We start from the raw sequence: 17,445 nt of genomic DNA, 5'->3' as shown, positions 1-17,445 counted from the left end.
CAGGCGAGGAAGCCCTTTTTACCCCCACGGGATCCACATGGTCTTGGCCGTGCCCTTTCTCTCTTGGAGGCAAAAAGGCAGCAAGGTTGGCAATTAAGTGGGAAGGTCAGCCCAGGACTTGTGGCCAGGTGGTGATGACCCAAGGGAGGAGGCAGGATTTGTGCCTTCAGCTGATGGTGATGTCGTGGGCGTCCCATGGTCCCACCATGATCATAAAGAAACCCCCATGGTGGCTGTGTTCACGCCGGGTTGATCTGTCCTGCTGGTCGGGCCTGATGTTTTTCTCAAGTCAGGTGGCTCTGGAACTGGAACATTGAGAAGGATCTCTTCTAGACATGGCCGTGTGAGATCCTCGAAGGGACCCCTGGATGCAGGAGGAGAAGTGAACTTCTCAGGAAGACCTGCCCAGTGTCTGAAGTTCGAGGGTCTGAGGGCTTACTTATTTCATCTCTAGGGTCCCTTTATTATGACCTTGTCCCGCTCAATCAAGGAGCTGACTCGTTCCTCTGCTGCTGTCCCCAGCACATCCTCGCTTTGTCCTGGAAGCCTTTGAGCAGAGTGGCTGGCGGCCCTGCGATGCTGTGGGCAGAGGGTGCGGGGCCGCACCGGGCTCCCTGGCTGGCAGGCCGTGCGTGGGAGCGCAGGAGACCTGTGTTTGGAATCGTATTCATCCTTCACCCAAAACCACATACCTTTCTCCCTATGACCACTGGCTCATTCCCAAGAGTCTTCTGGGCTGATATGGAAATAAATATTCTTTTCTGTTTGGATCCTATTTCCTCCTTTTATTTTGTGCACATTTTTAAAAACTGAAGTACAGTCATTACAAAGTGTCAGTCTCTGGTGTACAGCACAATGTCCCAGTCATACACAAATACACGTATATTCGTTTTCATATTTTTTTCCTATTTCCTCCTTTAAACACAGAATAAATTAAGGTGGAGAGAGTTACAAGAGGCAGAGTAAGAACGGAGGCCACAGCTCTGCTCTCACCACTGGCTTCTGCCTGACCTTGCCCATTGGGCGTCACGTTGAATCAGGTCACTGCCCACAGAGCAGCTGGCTTTGGTTTTACCTGTGTTTTTCCAGGGGAGCTTTTGCCTTGGAATGGGCATTCCTGGGGCCCCTGGAATCGTGAGGGGGCAGGAGGCCAGAGACCAGACTGCCTCTTTGGTAGTGTCCTTGCTGCGAAGTGAGGTGACCAGAGCTATGTGACCTTCAGGGGAGGACGCCCAGCCCTGGGAGCAGGCGTTGTTAATGAGTCATGTCCTTGTATTTCTGTAACTCAGCCATCACACTATCTACCTTGAGGACGACTGAGGTGGGCCATCTATTGACCGGGATTCAGCCCAGGAGGAGTCAGATTTATTACCAAGATTCCCTGCTCTCCAGTGCTTGTGCCGCCAAAGTAAGTCACCATGTCAATTTCAAAGCACTGACAGGGGTGTCCGTGGATCGTGCCGGAGGTTTTTAATTGCACTTACTTATTTAAACAAGATTATCCAGCTGTGTTATATAACCGGACACGTGTATTCATACTTCTGGTGTTTATAATTCAATGTCAACATCACGATTCAAGATAAAATAGGACCCTGGGCTGTACAAAGGCTGAAGTTAACATTACTGCTCCTAAAACATTGTTACTGCATGTCTCACCAAGACGTGCTGAAATTTTAACCTTTGTGAGACCTGAAATGAGTTTAAAAAAAAATTCCACAGGCTTCAGTTAAAAACTCAGCTGCTAGAGCAGAGAGGACATTTTAAATGTCTTGTGTTCAAACTAAATTCCATGGAGAAAAAAAAATTTTTATCTGTGACAGAGAAAAATGGTGGTGGGGCCACCCTGGGTCTTCACCCCAGAGACTCATTTCGAAAATGAGAAGCTGAAGTGCAGAGGACAGGTGACCCAGTGAGGCCGCCAGCGAGGGTGCGGTGAGTGTTGCAGCGCAGACAGCAGCGGCGGTGACGTGTTCACGACTTGTACTGGGAGAAGCAGGCCTCTGCTGGCCTCAGAAATAGCCTCTTGGATGGTCTGGACCCCCACCTCCACCCCAAACCCTGTTATTCTCAAAGCTCCTTTTCTTATCTCTTGGAATTTCCCTCTCAGAGTTCGACCGTATCCAGCTGTTTCCTAAGGATGCTGTGCAGAAATAAATCGGACAGGACAGTCGGAGGACTGGCAGCAGCAGCAGCAGCTCTTACCATCACTCTCAGCGAACTCAGTCCTGCCCTGGAACCACCTGTGTCAAACTGGGACAGTGGGGAGGGTCCGGATGGATGGAAGGAGGGCCTTCTGTGTGTGCCAATTGGTCTGGCAAACAAATACTTACCATTGCGATTCTGTATCCCGAGGAACGTTTATTTAGAAATTAACAAGAATTTAAAGTTATTAGTGGAACAAATGCCCATGGAAATATACTGTAGAGTACTAAATACTACAATATACTAAATAAATGCTAAATAATACTAAAAATCATTCATTAGGATCCAGCCACATGTCTCCCATATAAAGTTAACCACCCAGAGGTTATCTTGACCGTTGACATTCCCCTGCCTTTTATAATGGTCCATGTGTCTCTGAAATGAACAGACTTGGGGAACGTGTCAGAATTTATCCACACAGCTCTGTTCTCATGGCTTGCAGCCCATGGGATTGCATTCTGCTGGTGATGTGGCAGATGAGTGGAAAAGTCCCTGGTTCTTCCAGCCTCTGCTGTTTAACTTGCTGTGTTTATGTGGTCAAGTTACTTATATATTCTGTTCTCCACCCGTGAAATGAAGGCTTCAGAACGGATCATCACTAAGTTCTCTTAGAAATCTTAACACATAATGATTTTTCAGATCCCTGACCCACTTCAGACCCTTCTCGGCTGGCTCTGAGAGCTCCGTGAAGAATATTGCAGGACTATTTGGTTTCTGAAAATTCACCGACACATTCAGACAACAATGGTTAGGATGAATTCAAGCAAAGGTGACCAGTGTGTCTTCCCTGTCCTTTGAAGGGCCATCTGGAATACTAATCTTACATTTCTCAGATAATTTTGATATTTTGCAGGGTCTGTTGGGGTTTAGAACACCCCAAATTTCTGCTACCAGGACTCATGTTCACATGTTAACCAACAAGAAAAATATCCCAGCCAATGTGTCGGCCAATGCAGACTAGCAAACCTGGAGCCAACCCAGGTCTTCTCACTCCAACCCCATGTGCCTCCTTCTATTGTCCCCACCGGCTGCTTGTGTGCCCTTTGTTATTTCATCTTAAAAAGTTCCTTGGGCTTTGGTTTCTTTGTCTCTAAAATTAGATCTTAAACTAAGTGATGACTAAGGCATTTCCGACTTTAAGATTCATCAACTAGCAAGAAAAGCTATCTGGTTTCATACACAATTTGAGGCGTGTGGCTATAGAGAAGCATAGGAAAGCCACGGGAGGCAGAAGCCTACATCTGAGAACAGACCACATCCCCATTTTGACATGAGGGAAGAGTTCTGTCTCAGCTGGGTCCAAATCTTCACACTGTGGTTCATTCTCATCAGGGATGTCACAGAAACTTCGCCTTCTATGAAACCTGACCAAGAAGGCCAGACCAGTTTTCACTTGGGACTTGATTCCACCGATTTTTTGGCTTCACAGAAATAATCTGATTTGATTCCCTTGTCCCTTACGCTAAGGGATTTTTGATATGGTTGGATGTGCTGTACTTTTTTTCTAAAGATCAAACACTCCTCCGTCTCGCAGGAAGACCATCTCCTTCCCAGGATTTTATTTTCCAGAAAAACAGCAATAATAACAACAGTAAACACAAGCAATCTCCATAAACCCATCCATCTCCCTTCCCCGAAGTGGAATTACTTTCTAAAGACATTCAGGGAAACGTCTTGGGGGACTCAGGTAGCTGGCTGTGGGAACTTGCTTCCCAAGCAGCACCTTTCCCTTCTTAAATTTAGGGTCCCCAGTATAACAGTTGATCCCCACCATCCCCAGCTAAGCCAAGTGCAGGCACTCCACCTACGTGTACAGAGCCATGGGCAGCTGAGCTCTGGTTTGCACTTCACTGGGGACGGGCAAGCAGGCACCAGCCAAGGAGAAAAGCCCTGTCAGTGTTACAAGCCATGCAAATAGGAGAGGAAAGAAAAAGGAAAAGAAGTAGACCGAAGCAAATGGAGCGAATACCCTGCTTCTGCTAAGCAAGAAAGGGTTCTACAAGAAAAGGGAGGAATCCCAGAGTAAGAGAGAGCTGTTGAATTAAAGATAATTGCTGGAATTAAAAAAAAAATCAGTGAAGGGTCAGAAGATGAAATAGAGAAAATCTTCCAGGCAAGAGAATAACAGCAGAAGAAACAGAATATATAGAAGAAAAAATAAGAGACCTGGAGGAAAAATGTATAAGGTCCAACCTGTGATTAATGGAAGTTAAAGAAAACAGAGTGGAAGGAATTATACAAAAAAGAGACTGAGAACTTTCTAGAATTAAGGGACAAATGTTCAGATTGAAACAGCCCCCTGAGTTCTCAGTGCTGTGAATGAGACCTAGGCCCAGACACATTCCCGAGGGATTTCATCACTACATACAACAGCCAAGACGTGGAAACAACCTGAATGTCCACTGACGGATGACTGGATAAAGTTGTGGTGTATTTATACATGGAATACTACTCAGCCATAAGAAGAAAAAATGCCATCTGTAGCAACATGGATGAATCTGGAGATCATCATTCTAAGTGAAAGTAAGCCAGAAAAAGAAAGAAAAATACCATATGAGATCACTCTTATGTGGAATCCTGAAAAAAAAAAAAAAAGAAAAAAAAAGAATATACTAATGAACTCATCTACAAAACAGAAAAAGACTGATAGGCATAGTCAACAACCTTATGGTTACCAGGGGGAGGGAAGGAAGGGATAAATTTGGGAGTCTGAGATTTGCAAATACTAACTTCTATATATAAAAAGATAAAAAAATTTCTTCTGTACAGCACATATTGAACTTTATTCAATATCTTGTAATAACCTTTAATGAAAAAGAATATGAAAAGAATATATGTATGTACATGTGTGACTGGGACATTATGCTGTACACCAGAAACTGACACATTGTAACTGACTGTACTTTAATAAACAAAATGAAATAAAATGAACATATAAAAAAAAAGACAAAAATAACAACAACAAAAAAAAACCAAGGACACAGAAAGGCTCTTTTTGGAAATTAGAATCGGTTTGAAATAAGACCTCTCATGATCCACAGTGGATGCTGAAAGACGATGGAGTGTTCTTCCAAGTTCTAAAGGGAAGTGACTTTGAACCAAGATTTCCCTACCCAGCCAAACTATTAAAAGTCTGAAGAATGAAGACAGAATGAAAACACTGCAGATGTGTGAGGATTCAGACATTGTATCTACCAGTGTTGTTTCATCGAAAGTCACTTCAGTTTGTACTCAAGCAAGGCAAGAAAGAGGAAGAGGGGTGTCCAGGAGACAGCAGGAGCGGCGCTCCCAGGTGACGGTCGTGTGGTCTGGAAAACAGAGCCTGGCTGGGAGTGTGAGGATGGGAGCTCCCAGAGGCCCTTTCTGGGGGAAGGAGGACTTGACTGAGTAGAACTGATACTGGAGAGGTTGGCGGGGAGGGGAGGATGTGAAGAAGGCAATTCTTTAAAAGGCATTGGAAAGACAATAAACAGTATAATGAGAGAAATAAAATCACACTCTCTGGCTGTGCGTAGACACACTTTCATAGTCTTAGGAAGATACCACTGTTGGCTGCTTTGTAACACCCAGAACCAATCCTACAGATGAAGAGCTCAGGGGGTCGTGGGCTGGCAGCTTACACATTTGAGGGTGGGGATGCATGGCTTACACCTGACGGGGTTAAGAGATAAGAGGGCAGTACTCAAAGTTACAAAAGACCCGTAGGAAAACTAGAAATGGGGATGGACTTGTTGGGAGTAGCGGTGGAGCGTAATTAAGCTGAGCCCTCCTATGTCAAAATGTGAAGTCAATATACAATTCCTAAATGGGCAGATTAAGTAATGCCCATATGAGCACATTGCGTAGAGCAATGTCGGTAGCCACTGGGAGAGGAAGCAACGGGGAGGGGGTTGGGAAGCATCGGGGGGGGGCGGCGGCTGCTCTTTGTAAGTCCTCCTGAACTTTTTGAGTTTTTCAACCATGTAGTGTATTGTTGGATGGAAACTGGAGAAGGCACACAATAAATTAAAAATAACAAAGGGACCTGGTGAAAATCTTTCTCCAGGTTGCCTTGGGCTGGGTAGGCAGAGTTCCAGGATCCTCTGCTTGGTACTGGAGATTCTGTTCTGGTCCGAGTTCTGGGACCCGAATTCCAAGCCCTGACGTCTCTCCTCTCTCCTGCCCCGGGAGCTTCCCCGCCTTTCCTGCCCCCACCCAAGGATGCAGGCTGCCCTCATGAGACCATGAATCCCCTGCTGTGATTTCCAGGTATCCGAGGGGCCTCTCAGTTGGTTCATCACTCTTGCTGTTGAGTGAAGAAAAAACTTAAAGTGTTATTTCTCACCAGGTGTTTACGGCTCTCTCCACTCTGAACATCTCCATCAACATACACAGTTGCACACACACAGGCACACTCACTCACACTCCCACACACTCACACACACTCCCACACGCAGGGAGCCCTTGGGTCCCCCAGGACACGACCTAAGGGGACTTTTCAGAGCTGGGTCTGACTCATGGCTGAGCAAGCTGACCGGGTTCTCGCTGGAGCATCTGCAGTGTAATTAATCATCTGTGAGTCTTACAGCCTCAGGATTCCCGGAGAGGTTCTGGAAAATCTGTGGAGAAATCACTTTGTCTACCCAGAAGGATCCCGTAAAGAAAGAGCCCACTGCAGAGAAAAGAGACTCGGAAAGTGAGACCCAGGAGCTGAACCAAATATTAACAAAGGGAAAAACCAATTTCTGAAATTAATTACAGTAACATATGTGACGATGCCTGCCATAGAGTGGTTCCTTAGTACCTGTTGGTGTAACAAAATTCCTGTCCGCAATTTAAGATCTATAAATAGTCTAAGCTTTGAGAAGTGTTAATTCACCCTCTCAAGGAAGAATTCATATGCTATTTGGAAAATATGGAATTTAAAACCCAGCAATTATTACAGAAGCTGGGATTAAAACAGATACCTTAGGATAGATTGTTTGTCATAGTGGTATATATGTTAGGTACAAAAGTCCTTTGATAATTTAGTGGCTAGGCGTTTTTTAGTTTACGATTGTCATTATGCCCAAAAAAGTTATTTATGCTTTTAATCAAAACCAGAGCTGGATAATTTCTGCTATGATGATACTTGTGAAATATACTCAGATCAACAGACTGGAGATTAACATGAAAGACTGAAGGTGAAGGAAACATAGCTCTTGGGGAGATGATGTTTTGGCTGTAGATAGCTACACATAACTCAGCACAGCAGACACACAAATAAACCCGTAACGCTATTTGTATGGCAGTTTCTTAGCAATTATACATGGCTAACAAGTAATTAAGCCTCTATCTAAGATTTGGAGAAGATATGGTATCAAAATGAACCATCACCCCACTCTTTTAACTACTGGAGTAACTACCTCTGCATATTTAAAAGCTGTTGGGGGATGTGATGCTATATGTAGGGAGGGGACACTGCGACCTAGATTTAGTGTCCTGGGCACATTTCAAGTCCCAGGCATGGGAAGCGGACAGTAGAGGACAGCTGTGGGGCTTGGACAAGTCACCTCCTGCTGTGTGGCAAAGAATTACTCCAGGTGATGATAGTGGGTTTAAGTGATAGGAGTAAAAGTTGTACAATACAAAAAAATTTTTTAGTAAGCATTTAAAGCAGAGAAAATTCTGCACTGGGTCACAGCCTTGCTATTCTCGCTAATGGGTAAGTCAGTGCAAAACTCCACCTCATCAAAGTTCATAAATCTGATGGTTGTTGGTACAATTTGAGATGCCCAGACACTCAAAAATTCTAGAGATACATTCCAAGTTGGGTAAGCTGAGTCAGTTTAGAATTCCTGTGTCTTGTGGAATTTTAAATCACTTTCTGGAGACCTTACTTCCTAGAGTTTCAAGTTTGGTAACAAGCACAGGAGTGCTCATGTCTCAAGGTTGGCAGGGAGTGAGCTCAGGACAGGCTCTGGAACATCCTCTATGATTCCGATATGAGTGTGTTAGTTTCTTACTGCCTTGGTAACAAATTACCATGCATTTGGTGGCTTAATACAGCATGAATTTATTTTCTCAGTTCTGGAGGCTGTAAGTCTAAAATCAAAATGTCAGAAAGCTCTAGAAAAGGATCCCCCCTTGACCCTTCCAGCTTCTGGAGGCTCCAGGTACTCCTTGGCTTGTGGCAGCATCCCTCTGACCTTTGCCTCCGTCTTCACATGGCCTTCTCCCCTGTGTGTCTCTCTCCCCTTCTGGCTTTTATAAGGACACTTGTTGTTGAATTTAGGGTCCACCCAGAATGATCTCCTCATCTCCAAATCCTTAATTTAATTGTATCTGCAAAGACTCTTTTTTTTTTCTCCCAAATTAGGTCATATTCACAGGTTCCAGGGACTAGGACTATGGGCATGTCTTTTGGGGACCTGTGATGCCAAGCTCAGCTGCCCCTTCCTCTGCGTCACCACACAGAAAGTATCTTGGATCACTGAGGCTCTGGCTGGGGTTCTCAGCAGGCACTGTTGACATTTGGGGGAAAACTCTTCATTGTGTGGGACAGTCTCATGGTGATTAGCATCCTGAGACCCCCACCTACTATGTGCCCATAATGTTCTCATGGTAGCAGAATAATGGCCCCCAAACATGTCCTACTCACTGGAATTTGTGAGTATGTTAGGTTACATGGCAGGGGGCAATTAGGCAGCAGGTGGGATTAAGGTTGCTACTCAGTGGACCTCACAATAGGAAGAGCATCTCAGATTATCCAGGTGGCCCTAGTGTAATCATAGGATCAAAATGCAAAGGAAGGAGGGAGGCAGGAGGGCTAGAGGCAGGGAAGGTGATGTGAAAACAGAAGCAGAGGGCAGGGCAATGTACTGCTGGCTTTGAGGATGAGGAACAAGCAGAGGCTGAAGCACATGGGTGCCTCTAGCAGCTAAAAAAGGCAGGGGATCCAATTCTTCCCCAGAGCCGCAGAAGGAATGCAGCCCTGCTGACACCTTGATTCTAGCCTGTGAGATTCATCCCAGTGTTCCAATCTCTGGAGCTCAGGAGAATGAGTTTGTGTTGTTTTAAGCCAGCTATGTCTGCAGCAGTAGGAGCAACAGTCCCCAGGTGTGGGGACAACCACAAACACCCTGTTATGTTTCCAAACAACACCTAGGTGGGTAGCAGCCCTTGTATAGAACCTTTTTACTCAGTGTGGAGAGGGTAAAGCAGGGCAAGGTGGATTCCTGGCCTCCCACTGCTGCCCTTCATTCAATTCTTCCTCTTCCAAGGAGCTTCAAATTGCCTTGAAAATAGCTCTTCCTCTCCCCTTCCTGGCCAGCTTTTCTCTCTTCCTGACATGTGTACCCCTTTTCCCTGTGTGGGAAGGATTTCTTCCCTTCAACCTTGCAGAGTGGAGCTGGGCGTCCCCACCAGCACCAAAGACAGGGCTCCTTTTTCTTTAAAGAGTTATCCCTCTGCGGAAGCAGAGGTGAAAGTAATGAACTTGAAGACTTTGAAAGTTCAGATAGATTTTAGTTGCAATTATTCCTTTTGACTCTCTAGACATTTAGATTTGTCAACTGAAAAAAATGCACAACCTAAAAGTTGAGAATTATGTTTTATTTGGTGAATAAACTGAGGACTTAAGCCCAGGAGACAGCCTCTCAGGATAACTCTGAGGGACTGTTATGAAGAGGTAAGAGAGAAGCAAGGATACAGAGGAGTTTTTTTTTGCCAAAAAACCCCAGGTAGTTGGAACATCAAAAGATTACTATTAACTAAAGAAAAAATTGGACATCTTGAGTTAATGAATTTAGCACTTTTCTATGTTTGGGAAGATGCAAGAGTCTGGCTTGTTGCAAACGTTCCTTTGATGTGCACCTTAACTATCTAGGGCCAGTATCCTATTTTCTCCATCCGGAATCCTCTCAGGGTTCACCATCAGGAGGTGGGTGCAGTGACTGATGACTTAATGGTCGCAACATCCTTTGTTTACTGATATGGCAGGTGACATTCTTGTCCACAGATTCCAATACTCAAGAGAGATGATCAGCAGCATAAATTCGAGCAACAAATATTTAGTATGTGCCAACTGTTTGCTAAGCCTGTGAATGCCAACACAGGCACCATGCCTGTCCCACGCCTCGCTTGGAGAAGACAGGTGGGGTGATCTGAACGTCCATATCCTGTTCCACTATCTGGATAGCTTACTGATGCCAGGTCTCAGGCTTTCTTCTCTGGTCTCCTCCCAGACCCCAGCATATTTCTGGGGTTCCTGGGGAACATTCCATGTGCACTGACAAATCAAGATGCCACTTAGCCCTTCTGCCAAGTGGATGGCGCCACTTATACATCTTCCCACTGGAATATCAATTACCAAGGGACATGGACTTTTGCAAACATTTTCCCCTAACACTTTTCTCTCTTATTCTAGGGTAAAAAAATGAGAATATGGTAAAAGTAAATAAAAGACACCACATCTGTGGCTCTCTCCCTACGATGGTTAATTTTATGTGTCAGTTTGACTGGGCTAAGAAATGCCCAGATAGCTGGAAAAATATTATTTTGGGGTGTGTCTGTGAGGATGTTTCCAGAAGAGATTAGCATTTGAATTGGAAGAGCAACCAAAGAAGAGCACCCTCACTTGTGGGGTGGGTGCCATCCAACCTGCTGGGGAACTGACTAGAATAAAAAGGGAAGGAAAGGTGAATTTGCTCTCTGCTTGAGCTGAGACGTGCATGTTCTGCCCTGGAACATCAGCACTCCTGATTCTCAGGCCTTTGTACTCAGACCAGGACTGAGGCTTTTGGCTCCTTTGGTTTTCAGGCCTTCAGGCTGGGACTGAACTACAGCTCCAGCAGGGCCTTTGCCTTGCAGACAGCAGATCATGGGACAGCTCAGTCGCCATCAGCATGTGACCCGGGTCCTTATAACAAACCTCTTCCTGCGTATCTCTCTACATACATCCTATTGGTTCCATTTCTCTGCAGAACCCGGACTAATTGACCACTTGGCCCCAGGGCTCACTGCCTGATGGATGTGCAGGTGGGCCTCTGGCCATCACCACTGCCCAGATCTCCCTTCCTCCAACCCTGACCACAGGCAAGATTCCACATCCTCCTCCCTTCCAGCAAGAGTATGAACAAAGCTTTCCTGCCAGGCTCATGCTCAGGGAAAGTTACCTGTGGGAATCCGGGTACCCTGCTTGGTCTGCCAAGGCCTTTAGATTCCAGCCGCATGCCACCACCTACCCCTGGGATCCCTCCGGGGCACGCACTTAACAAACAGGAGCTAAGGAGGGATCCTGAAGGTGCCCTCTGCCAACAGCACCCACGAGTGAGTCATCCTGGCCAGTCTTTGTGCTCCACTGAGGACACAGAGTAACTCTTTTACTAGCATCGGAAGGGCTGTTGTCCCTGGGGAGGATCTGGGTGGAGGGGACAGAGCACCCTTGTTTGGGCATGTTATTTGAGTGCCATTGGGATTTGATGTCCAAAGGAAGTCTCCGAAGCAGCACTACAACAGCTGAAGTATTGGGTTTTCAGGTAAACTAACACTGGAGGAGTTATCTGTCCATTCATCCATTCATTCAATAAACTTTTGAGCATCTTTACTGTGCTAATCACCAAAGAACAAAAAATAAATGACAGCCTCTATCCTTGAGAGCTCACAGCGTGATAACTAAACGGCTACCTGTACTATAACCTGCTATGTTCCACACTAATCGTTGCAGACAGGAGTGCTTACCTTGGGCCAGGCAGTGTGTCAAGCACTGTGCTTGTATCATCTCGTTTATACTCCTAAGAACCCTGGGGAAGAGCCTGTTATTTTCCTCATTCTATAAGAAACAGAGACAACTGAGGCACAAAGAGGCTAAGCTCACTATCACACAAGTGGTAAATGGTGGAGCCTGATTCAAAACCGCATGTGTTAGTTAGTGCAAAGCTCAGACACCGAAACAAAGAGCCCGCAGATTTAATAACAGCAGCTAACTGACAGAGTGGACGTGACATTCTAAATGTTTGATGATTGGCCAGGGGCCCCAGTGCTTTACTCTGAAATTTATTGCAGTTTATGTTCCCATGGACTGCTTCTAGCCAATGACTGAGTGAGGCAGGAATACAAAGGCACATCCACCCAGCGAGACCCAGGACTCCACTGACGAGGGATCCAGGTTTGAGGACTCCAGAGTGGCCTTACCAAGCTCCACTTAGAGCTGCACTGCACTCTCAGATGCTTCTCCACTGTTCCTTCCTTCATTCCTTTGTTCCCTGGTTCATTCCTTCTCTCCCACCTTCTCCTTCCCTCCCTGCTTCCTTCCTTCTCTCCTCTTCTTGGCGTCACACCTTCGTCTTGGTCTGGTGGTTCTCCTAGCCTTTCCTGGTTCCTTCCCCATTTTCTTTCACCAATATTTCTTTTAAAAAATGTCTTGTATGTTCAATCACTTCTTGGGGTCTGCTTCACATAGGACCTAGACTAGCAAAACTAAAGCCATTTTCCAGAAGGTTAAGGAGGCTGGCACTGGTTACCAGAACTGGGCATTAATAACTACGTCTGTACAAGGAAGTATAGACCTTCACGGCCCCTCTTAGCTTCCACCTTCCATACTGAAGAGTTTTAATGTATTTTCATTTAATCTTCTGACAAAAGTTGCTTCGTATTTGCTTATTGCAGGCGCTCTTTGCAGGACAGCGCCCCGTCCCAGTTTATGGCCTTTCTTGATCAGAACCGGAGGCAGGTGTTCCTGGTCCACGTGCACCGTGATTTTCTGCAAAGTAAGATTTTGTTTTTTGGATCATCGGAATTAGAAGCGCATACTGGAGCACAATGAGTTTCTCTTTGAAGTGTTTGAGATAAACTTAGATTTCTGCTGAGCACCATGGGGCTATGAGCTATCAGGACTTCAGAAATGTCCTGAAGCAGATAATAGGGTGAAAATTGGTATGAAGTCAAAAAAGTTTATATTTCTGTATTTGTGTGTGTATGGGTGTGTATAATTGGCTAAAGACATAGATGTCCCACTTTTTTTTTTTAATATTTCTATAATACTACACTGTCCTCTCCTGAATTTGTGACAAATTTTTCGTAAAGACTTCATAGTGAATGTCAACTGCAAGCTTCCACTTCCTGATTGGTCCACAGGACAATCTGCAGGCTGTACGGGTGTAATGTGTAAGGTTCAGCACACGGAATTTCAGGTACAACTACAGACATTTCATGTAAAAGAAAACAGGAGGGAAATCTTACTGTTTCTCAATACTTAGTAGTGTGAAAACAAGCTGCAATGTATATTTTTTATGGCAAAAGTCATGTAACATGTAAACCTAATAGAATGAATGGTGAACCTGATTCATTTGAACATTCGTGTGTCAATGTGGCACTTGGGGAAAAATGACATCAGCATCTCCTACTAGCTGGAATTGTTCTGCCTCCCAATTCTGTATGTAGGGAAGCTTGTTTGGCTTACATTTGACCATGTATGGTGCAAATTACAGTAGCTTCCTCTCAGGGGTATGAAGAATAAATGAGATAATCTATGTAAAATGCTCAGTAACATGCTAGATATTGGCATCAGTATGATCATGACCATCATCATCATTAAAAAACAGAGTTGCAAATCTTCCCTCTGCTAGAACTGCTAATGTGCGGAAAATCCACAAAGTGAAAAGCAGAAGCCAGCTGTTTGGCCCTCTTGGTAGGACAGCTGCATTTCTTTAACTTAAGCTGAGTCTGGTTCTCAGAATTAATGGCAAAAAATACTCCAAGTGGTGCCACTAAGGGCCACGAGTGCTGACTGAGCAGCAATGATGTGAAAGAAATAAAAAAAAAAAGAAAGAAAAATAGCCTCCAGGTTCCAAGGTCCCAAAGTATTAGAAGTCTGGAAATTTCCCAGGGGCAGATCACATTGACCTCAGGGAGGAACCAAAGCGACTCCATCTACCGTCAGCAGAGCGCTGCAGGTTTTCTGCGTGCAGCATCCTACCAGGTGGGACTTCTGACTTGCTGAGATTTTCCAGCCTGATTCCATTTACATTTGGAGCCTGAGGTGTTTAAATCTTTGAACATTTCTTACAAACAAATCAACACTATTTAGCTTGCTGAGTAAAGGGAAGGCAGCCACGATTTAGCTGTTTCAGGAGGAAAAGGGAGAATTTCCATGTAGGTCTCAATGGGTTTGAAAAGCTTTTGATTTCATCAGAGAACAACAGTCAATGGAACAATGACTTAGGGCAACTGGGAGATGAGTGATTTAGAGATGCTTTCAAACTCCGGAGCACTCAGTGGGTCTCAATGGCTGTACTCAGGATGGTTTCAAAAGTCAGACTTGAAAATTGCCCATTTCTGTTCTCAGTTTATCCAACGCAAATGGGAGGAGAAAGAAAGAAGAAAACACTTATGGGAAGAAAAATTGGACCTGATGATTAATCATGAATCACCAAAATGTAGGGAATGCTACCCTCGTTGTACTCACTATGACCTGGTCTGAACTAAATACCTCGCAGTCACAATACAGAGGGCAAGGGAGGGCTGGTGTTCCTGAACAGAAGAGGCAGGTGTTATGGGTTGAATCGTGGGCCCTCCACTAAGATGTTTTGGAATCCTAACTCCCGGTACCTAAGAATGTGACTATTTGGAAAAGAGTCTTTGCAGATGTAATCAAGTTAAAATGAGATCATTAGGGTGGGCCCTAATCTGATATGACTGATGTCCTTATAAAAAAAAGGGGAAATTTGGACAGAGACATGCAGACAGCGGGAGCACCACGTGCACATGAAGGCCGAGAGCAGGGTGATGCATCTACAAGCCAAAGAACACAAAGGATGGCCAGCAAGCCTCCAGAATCCAGGGAGAGGCATGGACCAGATTCTCCTTACCAGCCTTGGAAAGAGCCAACCCTGCTGACACCTTGTTCTCAGGCTCTTGGGCCCCAGGACTGTGAGACAATACATTTCTACTGTTGAAGCCCCTCAGTTTGCAATATTTTGTTGCAGCCTCCTTGAGAACTGATACAATGGGTAATGTGATCACAGACCCAGGGTGACCCTTACTAGGCAGGGTACAAGCAGCAATGCAGAACATCTCCATGGAGCCTTTTCTACAACCACAGCTGCTCTTAGAAACTGGCCCTATCATGGGCTACTTACACAAGTACCCGAGGCAGCAGAAACAGCTCACTGAGTGCTGCAAAAACCAGGAGAGGGGCAGCGCTGATGGGGCCATGAGTCAAAACTGCAGAAGCACCCATTTCTCTTGTTTGGAAAACAATCTGTGGCCAAGATCTACCTGACAGAAAAGGGGGGCTTCCTGGGGAGCTACCCCCACGGTGGAAAAATAGGCATTTGGTTTCTTCCTACGGCTTCCCTGTTTCCTTTCCCCCATCCTTCCAATTAGTGTAAACTGTTTATCGGGCCGGTCTGCTTATATCTGGGACTCTGGGGGATGTGCACGTTTGGGTTACTGTCCTCAAAATTCCTAAAATATGACTAGGAAACTAAGGCATAAGATACCCAGGGATTTTAATGACAAGTCAGGGGGTACTTAGAAGTTCAAAGTCAAAAAAGGCAGGTAATAGTGAGAACAGGGGTAACAGTCCAGTGCTCCTTCCACGACCCTCTCTACGCTAGCTCCAGTGCCGCACTGAAGAGTTGGGGGGATGGGAAGGTTCTGGCCACGTTCATGACTTTAACGAGAATGTTTCCAAAGTTTTATCACTAAGTCTGATGCCCTCTATAAGCTTACAGTAGCTATCCTTTATTAGGGTTGGGGGGTACTTTCTACCAGTTTTCTCAGAGACAGCTTTGTACAAACATCAACCCATGAATCCAGTTGAACTTTATCAAGTGTCTATTTTAAAAATCTGAGATATTTCTCTGCTTCAATCCTTAATGGACTTAGTTATAGAATAGACTTTATGATAGTCACCATTCTTGCAGTCTTAGGAAAAGCCCGCCAGATTGTTATTTTTTTTCAGTGTGATGTGTGACAGGTTGTATTTTCCCAAAATGGCTTTGACAGATTTCAGTTTCACCTGTTCCTCCAACAGCGTGGCTCCTTACTTCTTTCATTGATGGATCGAGGTTATGGTCCCTCCCTGGGAATCCATGGTGGAAATGATACCATGGGACTTTGGAGGCTAGGTCATAAAGGACTGTGCAGTTTCTATCTGCTTCTCTAGAGCTATGTGCTCCCGGAACCCAGCCACCATGAGGCAAGTTAGCCCCCCAAACCTGCAGACTCGTGTGGAGAGGGACTCTGATTTCTAGTCTATAGTCTACCTGAGCCCTCAGCCAACATTCACTGCCAACATGGTGGCCACAAGTGTAAGCCGTCTTGAAAGCAGGTCAGCCTGCCCCAGCCAAGCCACCAACCTGATATGACACGGAGCAGGGGCAAGCCATGAATGCCAAGCACAGCCCACACTGCAGATTTGTGAGCAGAATAAAGGATGGTAGTTTTTTGAAGCTGCTAAGTATAGAGGAGGTTTGTTTATGCAGCAATTGGTAGCTGATAGATACAGGACTATTGAATCTATTTGCTAATAGTTTCCTCGGGATTTTTGTGTCTACTTTCAGAAGGCAAACTGGCCTATATTTTCTTCCTTTTTTTTTTTTCACACTGTCCTTATCTGCATTTCATATCAAAGTTATATAACCCTTAAAAAATGAGCTGGGATGTTTTTCTTCTTTTTCTAGTCTCTGAAAGCATCTGAGTAAGATTGAAATTCTTTTTTTCTTTAATGTTTCATTAGAAGAAGAGCAAACTAGTGTTAAAAACAGCAAGAGCTTGATGTATTCTGTTTCTTTGAAAGAAATTTTGTCTGCTGATCAGTTTATTGAAAGGTTAGGATCTATTCTAATTTCTTGTTATTTTTCAAGTTAGTTTTTGGGAATTTCCTAGTGAACTGTCCACATCCTTCAAGCTTTCAAAATATGAGTACACATTTCACTGTAACTGAATTTTGTTCTCTCATTCATTTATAATACTGTTTATTCTCTCTCTCTGACTCTCTGATGGACTTGCCAGAAGCATGTCTATTTGACTCAGCTTTTCAACAATCAGCTTTTCTTTACTCTTCATCTCTCTCACTTCTAATGAAAGCAGAAGGAAAACTACTTAAAAGGGTTTCCATTTTCATCAGAATCTGTTTTTACCTTTTTCACTCTTTTCTTTATATTTTTTGTGCTTATGATTTCTCTCTTGCTCCTTTTCATGCACTCTTTGAGTTGAAACTATAGCCTATTATTTGCAGGCTATTGTTCCTCAAATGTTCACTTTAGAACAAAGCAGAAG

Source organism: Camelus bactrianus, chromosome 3 (assembly GCF_048773025.1).
Source record: "Camelus bactrianus isolate YW-2024 breed Bactrian camel chromosome 3, ASM4877302v1, whole genome shotgun sequence".
Classification (NCBI taxonomy): Eukaryota; Metazoa; Chordata; class Mammalia; order Artiodactyla; family Camelidae; genus Camelus; species Camelus bactrianus.
The sequence above is the reverse complement of the archived record's forward strand: the minus strand, read 5'-3'. Positions refer to the sequence as shown.